This window comes from Loxodonta africana, unplaced genomic scaffold (assembly GCF_030014295.1).
Source record: "Loxodonta africana isolate mLoxAfr1 unplaced genomic scaffold, mLoxAfr1.hap2 scaffold_33, whole genome shotgun sequence".
Taxonomy (NCBI): domain Eukaryota; kingdom Metazoa; phylum Chordata; class Mammalia; order Proboscidea; family Elephantidae; genus Loxodonta; species Loxodonta africana.
In genome coordinates this window covers 1,675,145-1,693,554 of record NW_026975046.1, presented here as the reverse complement: position 1 = coordinate 1,693,554, position 18,410 = coordinate 1,675,145, and the positions used below count along the sequence as shown (strand labels likewise).

At 42.0% G+C, this 18,410-nt stretch overlaps 2 long non-coding RNA genes across 6 annotated transcripts in view; one reads left to right on the top strand and one right to left on the bottom strand.

Moving 5' to 3' along the window:
- The window catches only part of LOC135229515 (uncharacterized), a 1,091,601-nt gene that overhangs the window by 98,365 nt on the left and 974,826 nt on the right, over positions 1-18,410 (bottom strand). The window lies entirely within an intron of this gene.
- LOC135229514 (uncharacterized) overlaps positions 1-18,410 on the top strand; it is a 947,039-nt gene that overhangs the window by 77,917 nt on the left and 850,712 nt on the right. The gene's annotated exons all lie outside the window — the stretch shown is intronic.

The window sequence follows — 18,410 nt, the reverse complement described above, 5'->3', positions numbered from 1 at the left end:
TGAGTGATAGCAAAATTTTTGTCTAGTTCCAAATTTATCGGAATGGGTTTAATATTTTTCCATTTATCTCACACCTGATAAGTTTGGGGAGAATTTGTTATGCACCAAGAGATAACTAATACTCTGAGCTACTGACCTTTATGGTAATCTACACACGACTTGTTTCTGACAGTTAAGTACTTCCACCTGGCCTCTGTTCAGCTGGGATTTACATTGCTACTAGGCAGCCCAGCTCCCACTAAAACCTGATCCTATAGAGAATTGTTCTTGTTAGCTGTCATCAAGTCATTTCTAACTCATGACAACCCCATGTGGGCATAGTACAAGTGTTCAATAGGGTTTTCAAGGCTGTGATCCTTTAAAAGCAGATCGTCAGGACTGTCTTCTGAGGTTCTTTTGGTTAGGTTCAAACCTCCAAACTTTCAGCTAGTATAGAACACTTAACTGTTTGTGGCACCCAGGGACCCCCTGCAAAGGATACATATTGGATAAGCTCCATGTTGCTGGTGCTCCCCTCATCTCCACGTTCCTTATTCTTTTGATGAAATGGGTGTCCTTCAGGACCTCCAAGAAATGCCCACATATTGGAGGCTTTTATTTCTTCTTCCAACACCCGACACAGTAGGTCTGGCATTTCGATTTCATAGAATTTGGGCCGTTGCCTTTTCCAACCTTCCAAAAGCAATCCCACAGCATATTAAACCCATTTCCAGAACCCTTGCTACGGCAATAAATCCTTGTCAACAAACTCTCCTTGACCCAACTTTATATTAAACTCCCCTTGACTCAGCACCTTCAGCACTCGTCCCTCAGCACACCCCCGTCCTGCTCACACAAGGCAGCCAGATCTTGCAGCTCCTTCAGTGTACAGTCCCTCCCCCTCAACCACAACCAGCACTTCCCCGGTGGCTATGCTGGTATCTGACAGCTAAGTATCTGGACAAATGCATGGGACTCTATATGAGGATTCTGCAAGGGAAACTGTTGAAGGTGGATTGGGGAGGTGGCGGGAAACCAGAACAAAGAGTATGAACATTCCAGAGGTTGAAATTAAATGAGCCCAAATCCCAGAGCTGCACATCCGTTGTGGACAGAAATAGCTCCAAGAGAAGCCCTCTCTCATATAAATGGGATAGAGGGTCCATAAAGGAGAGAGACGGGCAGGTGGGCAGGTGGGCAGACACCTGAAACTCTGGCAGAGGAGAATCCTTCTCTCTGACCAGAGTATGGAAGAACCAAATATTGTAGAGAAAGCTCCATTACATTTTCTCTCTCTCTGCTGTTAACTGGCACCTAGTCAATTCTACCTCAAAGGCTGAGACTTTTCAAAAGCAGATCACCAGGCTTGTCTTTTGAGGTGCTTCTTGACAGGTTCCAACTGCCAGCCTTTTGGCTGGTTGTCCATCCAGTGCTTTGGCCCCATAGGTAGAACCAGTCACTTATGTGTACAACAGAATGAAGAGATTAAAGCCCCAGCATTCCTGCCAGTGGGCCAGGAAAGCACTCCTTCAGAACTCAGACAGCAGCAGAGAAATAAAGAGAGGAGACTGTGCAAGAAAGAGATTCTGCAGACTTGCTATGAAATCCTGGTTCACCCCCCAGATGCATCTGCATTGCCCTGACTCTAAGAAGCATTATCAAATCCTTTAAGAGGCGCCCTATGGGTTAGAACACCATCAAGGTTCCAGACTGAGTGGGGCTCACATAGATTAGATCTGAATACAGCTGCAAAGCCTTCAAAAATTGAACTTACATTTGAACCATAGAATACAGAAGATGGGACAGAACTTGGAGCCTGAACATAACTGGGTCAATAGACTGCTAAAAACAAAAAACAAAAAAGAAAAAAATTCTCATAAAATTAAGCCAGACTTGTAGTCTTGAAATCATAAGACACAGATTTTAAAATGCTATTCTAATCATTCTCCAAGAAATAACACGGACACTTTTTAAATAAATGGAAAGATAATAGGTGCTATTTGCAAAGGAAAATTTTACATGGTAAAAATACATGGTAGAAATAAAATTCATTTGATAGTTTCAAGAGCAGAATGGTGATGACTGAGAAAAAAAGATGAGTTTAAAATATTTACTCTGAAAAGAGAGAAAAAATATGGAAAAAAATGAACAGAGCCTCAAGAATTAGAGAAAAAGTCTGTTTATTTATTAGAACTCCAGAAGAAGTGGAGAAAATGTGTGCTGTAGGAAAACATATTTGATGAAATACTGGGCAAACACTTTCCAAATTTGATGAAAGACGTAAACTTACAGCTTCAGAAGGTCAGCAAACCCCAACAGGTTAATCCTAAAGAATTCTATGTGAAAATATATTTTTATGCAAATATTGTGTTACGTGTTTTTTGCAAATCACACGCTCCCCTCCCCCCAAACCGGCATATTTGCAAGTATGCTATGCTAGTTTTTTACACCAACATATAAAAAAAATAAATAAAATTAGGCACCATTCTCATAAGAGTACCCGGGAAGGGGAAGGCTCAGTTGGCAAAGAATATCTATAATGTGTGCATTATTTGCACAAAAATACAGTACATCATAATCAACTGCAGAATAACAAAGATCAACAAAATACCCAGGAAGAAGCTAGAGAGAAAACAATAGATTTCACATGGGAAAAATAATTTCACTGACTCTTTCTTCATTATCAGAAAACCACAGAGGCTGAAATGTTGTGAAAAAACATTTTTTCAACACTGAAAGATCAGAAACATTACCCCAGATTTCTATATCCAATCATTACCTTCAGGAGTAAAGAAAAAATAGTGCCATTCTTAGCGAAGGAAAACTGAGAGAATTCATCGCCACCAGACTTCTCCCAAACGAGACGCTAATGGAAGTGCTTCAGGAGGTAGACTTGGAATTTCACCCGTATTTCAGGAAAGCAGAAAACATGGGAACTATGTGGGTAAATATACTGTGTTAATACTGTAGTCACTGCACAACATGGCGCTGGACATGACTCTTTGGAAAGTTTTTCCAGTCTCTTGGAAATGCTTGGGAACATACTCTTGACAGAAAATCATTACTAGAGAATAGAATTAATTTTGACAATATCTGAAAGATGTCTGTAGTCAAGTCTGGTGAATAAAATGGAAACTAAATTTTGGGACCCAAAATAAGGTGTGGTAACAAAAAATGAGTCTCAATTCCGATGTGGCCATGAGCTGGCTCTGAAGGCCGGCCTTCCCCAGAGAGGCGTTTCAGGCACATTGGGAGCAATGGCTTGTTGTTCTTGTTGCTAGGTGCTATCGAGTGGATTTCTGAGTCATTGAGGCCCAGAGTGAAGGCAATACTGTCCCAACAGGGTTTCCTGAGTTTTAAGCTTAATGGGAGAGGATTGCCAGATGTTTACTCCTTTGAGCCTTTGGGTGGGTTCAAACCATTGACCTTTCGGTTAGCAGTCAAGCACTTAAACTTTGCACCACCAGGGCTCCTTGGAATAATGGCAGCACCGCAGAATTTGGTACAAACTTCCCCATGGGCCTTCCCTGAGAAGTAACCTCTTTGCTGAAGTACCAAGTTTAGTTTTCATACATAGTCATTCTGTACAAAGTCTACATAAGAATTAGAGTGTTTCCTTGAATAGACAACATTTTACATGCCCTCCATGAAGAAAATGCCTCAAGGGCAAATTTTAAGAGTAAACCAAGGCATTTCCCATCACTCCTTAACCTGAGAGGCTCTTCGTGAGGATTTCCTAAACACATGGAAAAGAACATAGTAGACACTGCCTTCTTTTACCTCTTCCCTCCTAAACAAACTGAAACCTTTGCTAAGATGTCAGGTGTCAAGCCCCAAACTCCTCTTCTTATCCTGTATGTAAGTTCTGTAATGAGACCAGGACCCAGGCAGTATTTCCCATCTTCCAAAGTTTCGAGGTCCAGTGAAATCCTGTTACAAGTCACTAGATCAGCCCAGGAGCTGGAAGACTGAAATTCCTGGTCCTCTGACAACTGGGAAGGGCAGGGTGGGATTGGGCAGAGCCTCCTTGACCATCACTTGCCCCAAGAGGCTCTGGAGGCTGCTTCATGTTATAAGTCAAAGGCCCTTCCAGCCCAGTCGCATAAGAGCAGGGAAAGGCTTTTGCCATTGAAAGAAGAAATGGGCTCAGGAGCAGCGGGTTTGAGGCCATTCAGCTTCTGTCAGCTTTGCGGCTTCGGACATCTTGGCCGCTGGTCGCCTTCACAACTGGGTCTTTATACCTCTCCACCTCTCTCTCCCTCCCAGTACCATGGGCTGTGGCTTCTGCTAGTTTTAATGATTTCAATGTTTCAGTAGCTCCTCGCCCCACTCAGAGGAGGCAGATTTGCAGGGTGTGAGGGACAAACCCATAGTTCTGCTTAGGTTTCCTTCAACAGAAACACTCCTGAGGTGACAAGCTGTCCTGACTGATCCTGAGACCAAGACAGAGAAACTCAGTGAGGGGGTCATTGGCTTCTGGAAGTGTCAGCACTCTCAGAGACATGTCCTGGGGTCATGCCCAATTGCAGGAAAAATGAAGTGGCTCTGAACCTCGGTGTGTTGATCGTCCAGTACACAGGACCCGGAAGCCTCTGGAGGATTCTCAGTCTTAGTCTAACCCAGCACTGGGGAAATCCTCACAGGGTGGGAGCAGTGATATTCCTGGGTATCTTTATTCTAAAAATCTCAGAGTAGTTGATACAGTCTTGGGAGGTGGGAAAAGAGAAAGATTGGGACCACAGGAGGGCGGCAAAAGAAGGAGGCTCCTATCACTCACTCCCTCTGGGATCTTGTTCAGGTTTTTTTGTTTTTTAATGCAACTTGGGCTCCAGGCAGGCACTTATTGCTAAAGTTGTATTTCTCTGTTTTAATTTATGATATCTAAGTCAAATCTGGAGTCTTGAGCTGATTTTGATAATTCGTCTTTCGTCTGTGCAGACAAGAGTCCGCTCACACCCATGATGAGAGCAAAGGAAATAAATTCCCTAGCCTAGACCAGGGCGGGCTCTCTTGCTCCTCAAACTAAGAGTACCACACATGGGGAGCTCTCCTAGGGCAGCGCAGGCGGTGAGTCCAGTCTGGGGCCCTGGGAAGGGGACAGGGTGGGTGCCAGGCAGTGTGGCCTCTGTGGCTTCACCTTCTCCTCCAGGAAGTGCATCTCGAAGGCCTCCACGTTCAGATCCTGACGCTAACCACAAGTTCTCACCCTTCTGTGTCCACTGTCTGGACCCAAGTCCCCATATGCCTCCTCTGCCCTCCTATCCCATCATATGCGCTGTGATCAGGCTCAGGTATGTACCCTGGGTCTCGCCCTCTATGGCCTTAGGGTCCCCGAGTTCTGTTGGGACCTGCCAGTCTGGCCAGTCTTAGGTGTGGGTGGGGATGGGTGGGCTGGGACTGTCACAAAAGGCTCCTGAAGCCAGCTCTTTCCTGCTCCCCGCCAGCTTGTGGTAGGGCTGCCCAGGACCCCGCACCTCTCCCGGGTGCCCCTCTCTGAGCATCCCTGCCGCCCTCTCCCCTAGTTCTTGAAGCGCCTTCTCTTGATGCACAGATGCAACTGAGCACCTCACCACACTGAACCCGGAGTTGGCTCTCAGCTAGATTAAAGACCTGAACCTGAAATGCACAACCTTAAAAGCACTAGAACCAATAACTCATTGTTGTCTAATCCATTCCGACTCATAGGGACCATAAAGGACAGAGTAGAACTGCCCTATAGGGTTCCCAAGGAGCGCCCGGTGGACTTGAACTGCCAACCTTTTAGTTAGCAGCTGTAGCTTTTAACCACTACTCCACCAGGTTTCCTAAAACTGCTAGATAGGTGGGAAATGAAAAAAGAAAAAAAAGTAAATAAAAAAATTTTAAGAAAAAGAACAATTACGGAATATGTAAAAGAAAAAAAATAACAAAACAAAAAAACAACTACAAAAAAAATCACATAATATGAGACTGTAACCTCACATTATGGACTCAAGGCTGGGTTGTATCTTTCTTTGCAAATAAGTCTTAGATTAGGGAATTGGTACCAGGAGTAGATACACACTCTCACTTCAGGAAAACGGAAAATCTGGGATTAATTGACCTGGATAAGGCGGAAAACAGTGATAACCACATAATATTTAAAGATGAAATCCTAACAGCCTAAAACATGCAGTGAAAATTTTCTAAGTAAAGTAGCATCAGAAGAGGCCTTTAATCACTACACAAAATGGGTCAGTAGTTCAAGATCTCCCTACAAAGATGGAATCAACTCAATGGCCAACTGGTTTTGGGTTTGGTAGATCACTTTCAGGCAGGTTCCAGCAAACACGCAAAAAACAGATCATTTCAATTTTGTACACAGTCATTAAAGAAGAGAAAACTATGAGATGCTTCCCAACTTGTTCCCTAAGGCTACTTTAATATTTATACCAAATTAGAAAAGGAAGGTGTAAAAGGAGTTACAGGACAAGCATAGTAAGCAATTGAGATGCAAAAACCTACATAAAATGCTGGCAAAGAAATCCAGCAAGGTATAAAGCAGGTAATACGCCATGATCAAAGGGGTTTATTTAAAGGATGCAAGCTTGAGTGAACATTAAAGGTTTAACAATTTAATTCACCACATGTGTAGGTTAAGGAAGAAAAGACATAGGCTCACCTCAAGAGACGGTGAAAAGGCAGTGATAAAATCCAACCACACTGAGACATAAGAACTCTGAGCAAACATGGAACAGAAAAGGAGTTCCCGAATGTGGAAAACTACAACTAGCATGATAGTTCCTGGTGAAATATGGGACATTCTCTTTAATATTCATTAGCAATAAGGATGCTTTCTCTCATTATTTCTATTAAATATTTAACACTGGAGTACAAAAAGAAAACGTATAACTCTTATTATTCATAGATTATAGGAATGTCTCCACAGAAAAATTTAAAAACCATAGAAAATATTAGAATTAATATTAGTTAATCATAAATACAAAGTAAAAAATAAAGTTAATGTCTATGCAGCGGCATCAAGACAACTCTGTCACAGCTCTCAGTGAAAGCAGAGGACACTGACAGGGAAACAGCGGGATCCAGGTGGGTTAGACCACGGAGGGGAGAGCACTATTTTACACTGGGCTGGATTTATAAGCACAGGTATGTGTGTTAGTTACCTAGTGCTGCCGTAGGAAAAAAAAAGATAACACAGTTGGGTGGCTTTAGAGAATAAAAATTTATTTTCTCGCAGTTCAGGAGGCTACCTGCCTCAATTCAGGGTATGGCTCATGTCTACTCTAGCTTCTAGCAGCTTCCAGCCACCCTTTGTGTTCCTGGTCTTGTAGGTGCATCTGCTCCGTTGTCTGTCTTCCTCTCCCACTGAGTGTGTCTGCGTCTATTCTGCTGTTTATATAACTCAGAAGGGACTAGGTTTAGGACCCACCCTACACTGGTATGGCCTCATTAATATAATTTTAAAATCCTCTATATCCAAATCAGGTCACATTTACGGGTACGGCGGTTAGGATTTCAACATACCTTTTGGGGTTATACAATTCAGTCCATAATAGTGCCCTCACCAGATATTCTGGACTGAGAATACTAGCATGAGCAGCTAGGAGTGGTTCTATTTTTTTCCCGCATTAGTTGGTTGTAACTTGTCTCAATGGCCACTCATATGAACTTTGGAGCAGCTTATTATGAAGACCCTGGCCAACCTTTCGCACCCATGTCCATTGTGTGGAAAAACACACAGACTCCCATCACTGAAGCCTTGGGAAATTCACTGATAAGTGTGGAATGGAGTTGGGACCAGAATTGTTTCGTGGCCTTGATAACATGGCATAGCTGTTAGATATCCACATGGAGATGTCAGGTAATAATACTAACAGCTAACACTTACTGAGTACATGCGCTGGTGCTGGGATTCTTGTAAGGGCTTCTCCTTTCCTAAGATATTTGTTCTGCATGATAGCCCTATGAGGAATGTACCATTATAATGCACATTTTATACATGAAGAGGCCGATACAGAGATTTAAGCTGATATTTGACTATAAGTCTGCACCCAGGAGGAGCTGAAATGGCTGGAGGTGTAAATCTCACGTCCTCAGCTACAGACCAATGGCTGTGGACACACTGAGGCATTCCAGACAGAGGGTGTCAATAGAGAGAGAGGACTAAACACCGAGCCCTAGGGCACCCTGACGCCTACAAGCTGGCCAGGTGAACCACAGCCAACAAAGCTCTCTGAAGGCCAGTGTGGTTCCTGGAAGGTGGTCTGTCCTTTCTCTAAGCCGAATTTCCCCACTGCCCCTCCCACCTGCACTGCCTTGTCCCCTTCGTAATAGCAGGGACAGTGTGTAACTTTCACCACTGCCCAAGATCCCAAGGTTACAATAACATTGGTATGGAAAGCAGAATGATGGAGTCAGGAAGCCTGGTGGTCATATGCAGCCAGTTGGAAACAGAAAAGAGCAAATAAACAAGGTGAGAAGACCATGAGTCAGAGGAGAGGGAGAAATGAATATTTCCTGAGTGCTAAGTAAGGCTGGGCGTCTGCTGGAGGCATGTAGTTCCTCATTTAAACTTCAGAGGGACACAATGGGTGGAATAGTCATTGCTGTCCACTTTCATCATGCAAACGTTTTATTTCCTTTGATTTTAACAGTAACTTCTTATAAAAACAAATGAGAAAATAGAGAAGAGTATAATAAAAGAATACATCTCATCAATTCAGTACTATCATTTTGCCTCAGCAGCTATACATTTTTGTTGTTGATGTAAATATAACACAAACCTTTGCCAAGTGAACGAGTTGTACAGGTGTACACACTATTAAAAGGAATTAATCGGTTGTGCAACCCTACCCTTAATCAGTGTGATTTTTCAATCATTGTAAACAGAAACTCAGTTTCCATATGCAATAACACCCCTTTATTCCCTCCCTCCTGCCCCTGGGAACCCTTATAAACTTTCGTCTCTATACATTTGCCTGTTTTTGTAAAAGGCATGCTTTTTAATTTGAAAGTTGATGACAAGCTACAAGGGTGAATTCATGTGGAAGCAGAAGTTATTTGCAATACATACATCCTACTACAAACTTGGTTCCAGAATATACAAAGGATGATTCATAAAGAAAAAAAAAGAAGAATTCAATAGAAAGCCAAGTAAATACTTGAACGCTCTATAAAAGATTTCTGTATGGCCAGCATACATATGGAAAGGGACTACATCAGTTATCAGAGGAATTCTAATAAAAACTCACAATGTGATCCTAACCCTGCACACCAGAATGGCTAAAATAAAAAAAAAAAAAATGGAAACACCAACTATTTGGTAGAACATGGAGCAACTGGAATTCTATTCTACTGCTAGTGAAAGTGTAATTTGGTACAACCACTTTAAAAATGCTTTGGCCATATCTACTACAGCTGTGAACATCCATATATTCTATGACCAAGCAATTCTACTTCTAGATACATACCCAGTAGAAATGGGTACATATGTTCACCAGAACACATAAGTCTAACTATTTCCTAGGGAATGAACACCCTCCTTCTGAATGCCTAACTTTTGTTTTTAACGGTTCTTTAGATGAAGGTTTACTGAGCAAAGTAGCTTCTCATTAAACAGTTAGGACATATATTGTTTTACGACATTGTTTACCAACTTCAAGATATGTCAATACCCTCTCTTCTTAAACTTGGGTTCCCTATTACCAGCTTTCCTGTCCTCTCCTGCCTTCTAGTCCTTCTTCCTGGGCTGGTATGCCCCAGGAGTCTCATTTTGTTTTATGGGCCTGTCTAATCTTTGGTTAAGGGTGAACCTCAGGAGTGACTTCATTATTGAGCTAAAAAAGGATGTCTGGGGGTCATATTCTCAGGGTTTCTCCAGTCTCTGTCAAGCTAGCAATTCTGGGTTTTGCTTTTTTTTTTTGAATTAGGATTTTGTTCTACATTTTTCTCCAGTCCTGTCCTGAATGCCTCACTTAAAAAGCACTATTCTCGTCTGTTCTAAGGTGATGGCCATATATAATGATAAGCTTATAAAGAAAAGTCTAGAGCTTTCTGTGAAATGCAGCAGCAAATCTCTAGAGGCTCATGTTCTTATAGCTTCTGTTCCCTCTGGAGCTACTGCTTCTGTCTGTCCTTCTGCTGGGCTGCACCACATGGAACCAGTTATAAAATTCAACTTCATCTTATAAATTCACAGGAGTCCTACTCACACAAAATTTTTATTGGCTATGAGAACAGCTGTGTAGAAAAGGTATCGAAGGGATTTCTATTCCAGCAAAGCAAAACCTTAAAATGAAATGGCTGGAAATGGCGGGCCTCCTTCTGTAAAAATGTTTTTCCATATGGAATATGGGAAAATGCAGTTAAGATATGGCTTATGCAAAAAGGCAAAAAGGAGTGCTTGCAGCAATTTGGTAATCATTTAGATCACCTGTAAAAATATTTTCATCCTTTTTCTCACAGCTTTCAGGAAACGAAATTCCAAAAGGATCACATATTCAAAAGTAAAATATGCCACCATAGAAATTTCAGAAGAAACTATGAGAGATTTTGTTTTGCTTTTTATTGGTAAAAGAGAAAGATTTTCTAAAAATCCCAAAGCTGTGAAGGTTAAAACTGGTAAGATACAGATATAGATGTTAGGCATATCAAAAACTATATGAAGAAAGCAAAAATACAGGTAAAACTCTGAAGAAAAATTCATAGGCTAAGGATTTGAATAGACATTTCTCCAAAGAAGGTATAGAAATGGTCAATAATCACATGAAAAGAAGCTCAACCTCATTAGTCATTAGGGAAATGCGAATCAAAACCAAAACGCACTATTATTTCAAAACCACTAAGATGGCTCAAATCAATAGGATGGACAACACAAGTGGTGAGGATGTGGAGAAACTGGAACCCTCATACATTGCTGGTGGACATGTAACATGATCCAATCGCTTTGGAAAACAGTTAGGTACTTGCTCAGAAAGGTAAACATAGAGTTAGCATGCAAGATAGCAATCCCATTCCTAGGTATGCATCCAGGACAACTGAAGCACGTTCACATAATAACTTACAAAAGAATTTGCATAGTAGAATTATTTATAAATAGCCAAAACGTGGAGAGAATCCAAAAGTCATGAACTGATAGATAAACTGTGGTATACTCGTAAAACGGAATATTACTCAGCCATTAAAAGGCATCAGGTACTAATACATGGCACAATATGGACAGACCTTGAGAACGTTATGCTAGGTGAAAGAAGCCAAACAGAAATGACTGCGTGGTACATGATTCCATTTACATGAAATATCCAGGACAGACAAACCAACACAGACAGAATGTAGATTAGCAGTTGGTACGTCTTGAAGGAAAGGAGTAATGAGGATGACTACTAATATGCAGGGCGTTTATTTACAGGGTACTGAAAATATCCTGAAGCTAGACAGTGGTGATTGTTGTACAACTCTGTCCATATACTAGAAACCACAGAATTGTGCACATTATAAAAGGCAATGTTATGGCGGGTGAATTATATCTCAATAGAAATATTTGTGACTCCCGAAAGACTAACATTTCAATTAAATATATACAACCTATGAATCAGTAGGCGAAAACAACCCAATTTTACCACCTCTTTCTCCAGCCAAAGTGAAGGGGTACATTCTACTAATACATCTTATTTTTTTATCTCTTCATTAACAAGTTCTGTTTTCATTATACATAACTTTGAGTTATACGAGTCCTAGTCTCCATTTCCTTATGCCTGTTTTCACTATTGTAACTACATAAACAGAACTCTTCCATGGTTTTTATAAAAACCCACCCACTCATTCAATCAGACATATCATTTTTGGAAGCTTCTTAGGTGCCAGGAACCAGGATACTCTGACCAACACAGCAGAAAGGTCCTGCCTGCATGGGCCTTCTATTTTTGTGGAACAGTCAGATGATAAACCAGCCAAACAGTATGTAATGTTACCTAACATCAGGAGGGAGACGTATCATTTTGGAGGTGTCCCAAGCTGTGTCTCTCGCCTCTGAACCCAGTGGAAAGTAAACACTTTGAAGGAACTGTGAGGTCAGAAAGTGTGAAAAAGACATTTCATTTCAGTTTCATTTGGTTGGTTTTACCTGCTATGCTGTCAACATTTTTTTAAACTCTATCCTGCAGCTGACATCAACCAACCCCCCAAAAAGCAAAAACAAAACCTGATGCCATGCAGTCGATTCCGACTCACAGTGACCCTGTAGGACACAGTAGGGTCTCCAAGGAGTTCCTCGTCTTAGGACACAAATAATTCCTGCTTATGAGAATCTGAAAGTTGTTCACTGTGGATGTGTGAGGGACTCAGTAACACTTGCAGAGATTCCATGTGGGTGTGGTGCTCAAGTGTGAGCATCGGGGGGAATGGACCCCATGTGCACTTTGCATCCTGGAGATTATGACACAACAAACATTCCCTCTTCATTGTCCTGCATCTTGTAAGAGAACAGAGGGAATTGTTAGGCAGAACCATTTGAAAATGCATGGCAAGAAATTTTATTGAAACATTAAATTCAAAATAAAATCTTCCTATGTTTTTCAACCTTCCCTACCTCATTTCAAGAGGTAATTAGACACACAGTTAAAGCCCTGAAACTTCGAGACTCTGAAGAGTCTGTTGTAAGAGTCTCAGCTCATTGGAGTAATCACACTGAGTGAACTGGAACCCAGGGGAAGAGTGGGAGTCAGACAGCAGAGACCTACACATTGGGAAGGGGTGAGGCCTGCTTCTTGATAATGCCCTGGGGTAGGTGGCAGCACTTCAAAGGGTAATGCAGGCACACAAGTAGACAAACCACGTTATGGTGTTCCCAGCCCTGCCAAGGTTCTCATGCTCCATCTGAGAATGGAAGCAGCAGAGACAATGCTTCTAGAGAGATCACCCACATAGGCTGAGGCGATGGGTGTGTTAAAGATCTCCAAACCTTGGTCCTTCTTTAGACCCCGGGGTACCTAGAAAATAAACCAACACCAAATATACCCCTATAAAGAAGTAAGGTTAAAATTTTACCCCAATTTTGTAAGCCGAGAGCTCTGAGTCGGAATTCAGTTTATTTAAAGAAATATCAAGTTTTCTTGCACACATGAATTTGTGCTGATTCACTTACAATTCATATTATTCATTCATCCATGAAGTCAGCAAACATTTACACTATAACAGCTACATGTGAGACCCTATGGCAGTTGCTCTTGATGATGAAATGACTCAGAGAATTTCCCTCAATGCCTGGTGAGAGAAACAGCCAAGTTAACAGTTGTATCAGTCATGTATTGCTGTGTTACAAATGACCCCAAATTGTCGTGTCTTAAAAGAGCGACAATTTACCAGCTCACAATTTTTCAAGTTGTCAGTCTGGAGCTCTTCTGATCTGGGCCAGCCTCAGTGGCTCACAACACGGCTTCCTCATGTGTCTACAATTTGCTTCCAGGTAGCTGGGAGCCAGTTCATAACATCAAGTCAGTGAAACCGCTAGATCCTCCCTCCACTGGTCTTCCATCATCTAGCAGGCTGGCCTGAGGATGTTCCCATGAGTTCTCAGGGTTTAAGAGCAACAAAAGGGAAGTCTCAATGTAAAGTCTTCCAACTCTCTCATTTTATCAGGTTTTCTACCATCCCAATGTCCAAAACAATAATGTCAGCCCCAACTAAGGGATGGAGAAAGACTCCTACTGCTAATGAAAGGCGCTCCAGAGTCTCATAGAAGGCATGGGCACAGAGAGAGAATGAATGTGTAGACATTTCTTACATTAACCACAAAAAGTAAATGCAATTGTGTTTTATGCTGTGGTAAAGGGTTTTGCAGGTACAATGGAGTAGGGAGCAAGAAGTGAAGAAATCTACCAGGAGGATATTTAGGGAAGTGATGTCTGAACCAAGTTGAGAATATGATTGGATAGTTAAGGCGTGACAAAAGGCCCGGGTCCAGGAAGCCCCATGTCTTCTCCAGAGAGAAGTCTGAGGAGACAGGCTGAAGCCACTGAGGCATCTGAAACATTTGTGACCAGATGCAGATCATCTTTTGTTCTACTGTTTTCCAACCACTCGTCCCTATTTATAGTTTGGAGTCATACAAGAGTAGACCTTAGCATTTCCCTGTTGAAACTTTTATTTTCCTCTGAGAAGTCATCAGCACCCCAACGTTCTTAATTGCTTCCTCAAATGCTGTCTCCATTTACCAGCTCCTTTTCTAAATGGGCTCCAGAGTGAAAGCAGAGCCTGGAAGATGCAGAGGTCATGGACTTTCCCCAAGTCAACTCCTAAACCTCCCATTCTGGCTGACCACAAATTCCTGAGTCTTAGCATTTTATGGTGAGCTCATAAGCCCAATCTGTTCCAATGGGGTCAGTTCTCTTAACCACCATGCTTCACCAGAGAGTAGGCCATCAGATGGGATGGGAGAGAAAATCTAGTCACGGGGAAGAGCCTGTGTGAAGCCTCAGAGGCTAAGGAGACCTGAGAGGTGTTCAGAGCGGACATTGTATGACCAGGGCCGGAGAGACATGATTCCAAGAGAGTCAAATGAAAAGTTTTGGACAAATCAACTCCTGGTCACACTGTAACGATTCCCTGTACTCTCTCTCTCCCCACCAAGGGATAGTAACGAATGGAGTGCAGAGAAAAGTTGCAATTCCTTTTTTATATCTAAGCCCCCTTTTCCCAGTCTGGGACTGGCAGTATTCAAGCTCCTACTTGAACTGTTTCATATTTTTGTTTTTGCTGTGTTTCTATTTAAAGTGGGCTCATGGAACTGAGCAATGTCAGGAATGATGTCACACAGGGTTATGGAAGCCATGCCGTTCATGCTGATCTCACCTACTCTTTTGGAGAGGGTGTCGATCTGAGATCCTGTGGGAGAGCACCTGGAACTACTCTATCACAGAAATTCTGGACTAAACCGGGGTCCCCAAGTCATCAAACGGTCATGCATCATGAAGAACTGGGAAAAGGGATAAAGATCCTTCAGAACATCACTATGATTGGACATCTTCACCCAGAGAGGATGAAACAGTGATACACAAGGAAGAGGCCTTTCTCTAAGACTCTAGATAAGGGTGAGAGGAAAAATTGTCCCAGATTGATGTGTGTTACGGAACAAAGGGTCTGGTTTCCACCAGAAAAGAGAGCCGTGATAGGACAAGATGAAGGAATTGGGAATGGATAAGGTCATAAGGAGGAGCGCCCTGAGAAAGCATTTCCTGTCATTTGGTAGGCAATTAACCAAATTCTTATATCAATAAGAAATGTAGGAATAAGTGAGGGATCAAGCTACAGAATTCACTGGGAGTTCGAGAGCTTTCCAGGCACTCTGTTGTTTAGGCTCTGTACCTGGTGGAAAGGAAGGAAGCCAGTGGACAACTAGTGCAGAGAGTATACGATGGGGGAAAGGGTGGTTAGAGAGAAGCGTACTTATTATATTTTCTAATGACATGATATTAATGTACTATGTGAAGAATTAAGAAAATATTTCAGGAGGTTCTGGGAGTGAGAAGTTGAAGGAGCCCAGAGCCCACATCATTGAGGGCAGAAGATGGCTTGCAGACTCCTCCCCTAGATTCAGGAACTCCCCTTCTCCTCCTATGTCTTCTCCCCACATCTCCCGAAGGGCCTAAAAAACCCTCACAGCAAAGAGAGCTAAAGGATAGAATTTTTTTACATTCCTACTTTTCTTAACCTGAATTTTGTCTAGGATCTTTAATTTGCCACTCCTTTCAGGGCAGTTTTGTTGCCCTCTTCACTACCATTATTTTTGCTACCCCCCACCACTACTCTAGCGCTGCCCTCCACTGGCCCTATTTCCTTTTGCTTCCTAGGTTTCTAACTGGCCTCTAAAACCCTCTTGAGAGATCCCCTGCTGCAGCTTCTGTCACGGAGCTTGCACTCCACTCCCAAGATGCTTTCATATCTTTCTTCCTTAACTCGCCAATCCTACCTTCATACTCAGAAAAATACAGACCCTTATGTTGACATATACAACCCACCCACACACACAGTTGATGTGATTGTGTCTTGGCTACTGAGATTTGTACCATCGGACTTTCAAATATGGACATCTCTTTCTGCCTCACACTGAAAGAGTATTTCTCATAATGACATGGTGAGAGCTTTCTGTTCAGGGAAAGGCAATCTTAAAGGAGAAGCTTTAAATTATACATAAATATACAAATTTTGCTCTAAGTATAATTCCTTGAATAACAGGTCTTCCCTTAATGGCCACATAAACCAGAGACGCCATCAGCCTGAAACCAGAAGAACTAGGTGGTGCGCAGCTACAGTCAATAACTGCCCTGACAGAGGATACTTGCAAGTTATAAAAATGATGGTACCCTCAAATACAGCCCTTATACTGAAAGAAAAGACCAATATGAATGTCAGAGATACTCTGAAACTTGCTCTTGAACGTAAAGTAGCTAAAGGAAATGAAAGAAATGATGAAGTAGAAGAGCTGAAGAGAAGATTTACAAAGGGCGGCTCGAGAAGACAAAGTATGATAATGACATGCGCAAAGACTTGGCGTTAGAAAAACAAAAGGGAAGAACATGCTTGGCATCTCTCAAGCTAAAGGAACTGAAGAAAAAATCCAAGCCTCGAGATGCAATAGTGAAGGATTGTACGGGCAAAATATTGAACAACACAGGAAGCATCAAAATAAGATGGAAAGAATACACAGGGTCACTGCACAGACACACACACACAAACACACACACACACACAAAAGCATGGGTCAATGTTCAACCATTTCAGGAGGTAGCATGTCATCAAGAACTGATGGTATTGAAGGAAGAAGTCCAAGCTTCACTGAAGGCATTGGCAAAAAACAAGACTCCAAGAACTGACAGGTACCAGTTGAGATGTTTCAACAAACAGATGCAGCACTGGAGGTGCTCAATCGTCTATGCCGAATAATTTAGCCATCCGATTGGACGAGATCCATGTTTGTGCACATTCCAAAGAAAGTGATTCAACAAAATTCAGAAACTATCAAACAATATCATTAATATCAAAACCCAGTAATATTTTGCTGAAGATCATTAAAAACAAGTTGCAGTCAATTGGCAAAATAATTCTATTATGAAATCATTCTGCATCCCACTTTGAAATGTGGCGTCTGGGGTCTTAAATGCTAACAAGCGGCCATCTAAGATGCATCAATTGGTCTCAACCCATCTGGAGCAAAGGAAAATGAAGAACACCAAGGCCACACGACAACTAAGAGCCCAAGAGACAGAAAGGGCCACATGAACCAGAGACCTACATCATCCTGAGACCAGAAGAACTAGTTGCTGCCCGGCCACAATCGATGACTGCCCTGACAGGGAGCACAGCAGAGGACCCCTGAGGGAGCAGGAGATCAGTGGGATACAGACCCCAAATTCTCATAAAAAGACCAAACTTAATGGTCTGACTGAGACTGGAGGAATCCCGGCGGCCATGCTCCCCAGACCTTCTGTTGACACAGGACAGGAACCATCCCTGAAGACAACTCATCAGAAATGAAAGGGACTGGTCAGTGGGTGGGAGAGAGACGCTGATGAAGAGTGAGCTAATTATATCAGGTGGACACTTGAGATTGTGTTGGCAACTCTTGTCTGGAGGGGGGATGGGAGGATAGAGAGAGAGGGAAGCAGGCAAAAATTGTCAAGAAAGGAGAGACTGAAAGGGCTGACTCAAGAGGGGGAGAGCAAGTGGGAGTAGGGAGTGAGATGTATGTAAACTTATATGTGACAGACTGATTGGATTTGTAAACGTTCACTTGAAGCTTAATAAAAGTTATTAAAAAAAAAAAAAAAGAAGTTGCAACAGAAATTCAAGTCAGATTCAGAAGAGGGTATGGAATGAGGAATATCATTGCTGATGTCTGATGGATCTGGGCTCAAAGCAGAGAATACCAGAATACCAGAAAGATGTTTCCATGTGTTTTATTGACTATGAAATGGCATTATACTGTGTGAATCATAACAAATTATGGATAACTCTTCAAAGAATGGAAATTCTAGAACACTTAAGTTTGCTCATTTGAAACCTGTACATAGACCACGAGGCAGTTTTTCAGAGAGAACAAGGGGCACTATGTGGTTTAAGATCAGGAATAGTTTGTGTCAGGGTTCTATCCTTTCATTACATTTATTCAATCTGTATGCTGAGCAAATAATCCAAAAAGCTGCACTCTATGAAGAAGAACGTGGCATTAGGCTTAGAGGAAGATTCATTAACAACCTACGATATGCAGATAACACAAACTTGGTGAAAGTGAAGAGGACCTGAAGCACTTAGTGGTGAATATCAAAGACTACAACCTTCAGTATGGGTTGCACCTCAACATAAAGAAAACAAAAATCTTCACAACTGGACCAATAAGCAACATCATGATAAACAGAGAAAAGATTGAAGTTATCAAGGATCTCATTTTATTTGGTTCC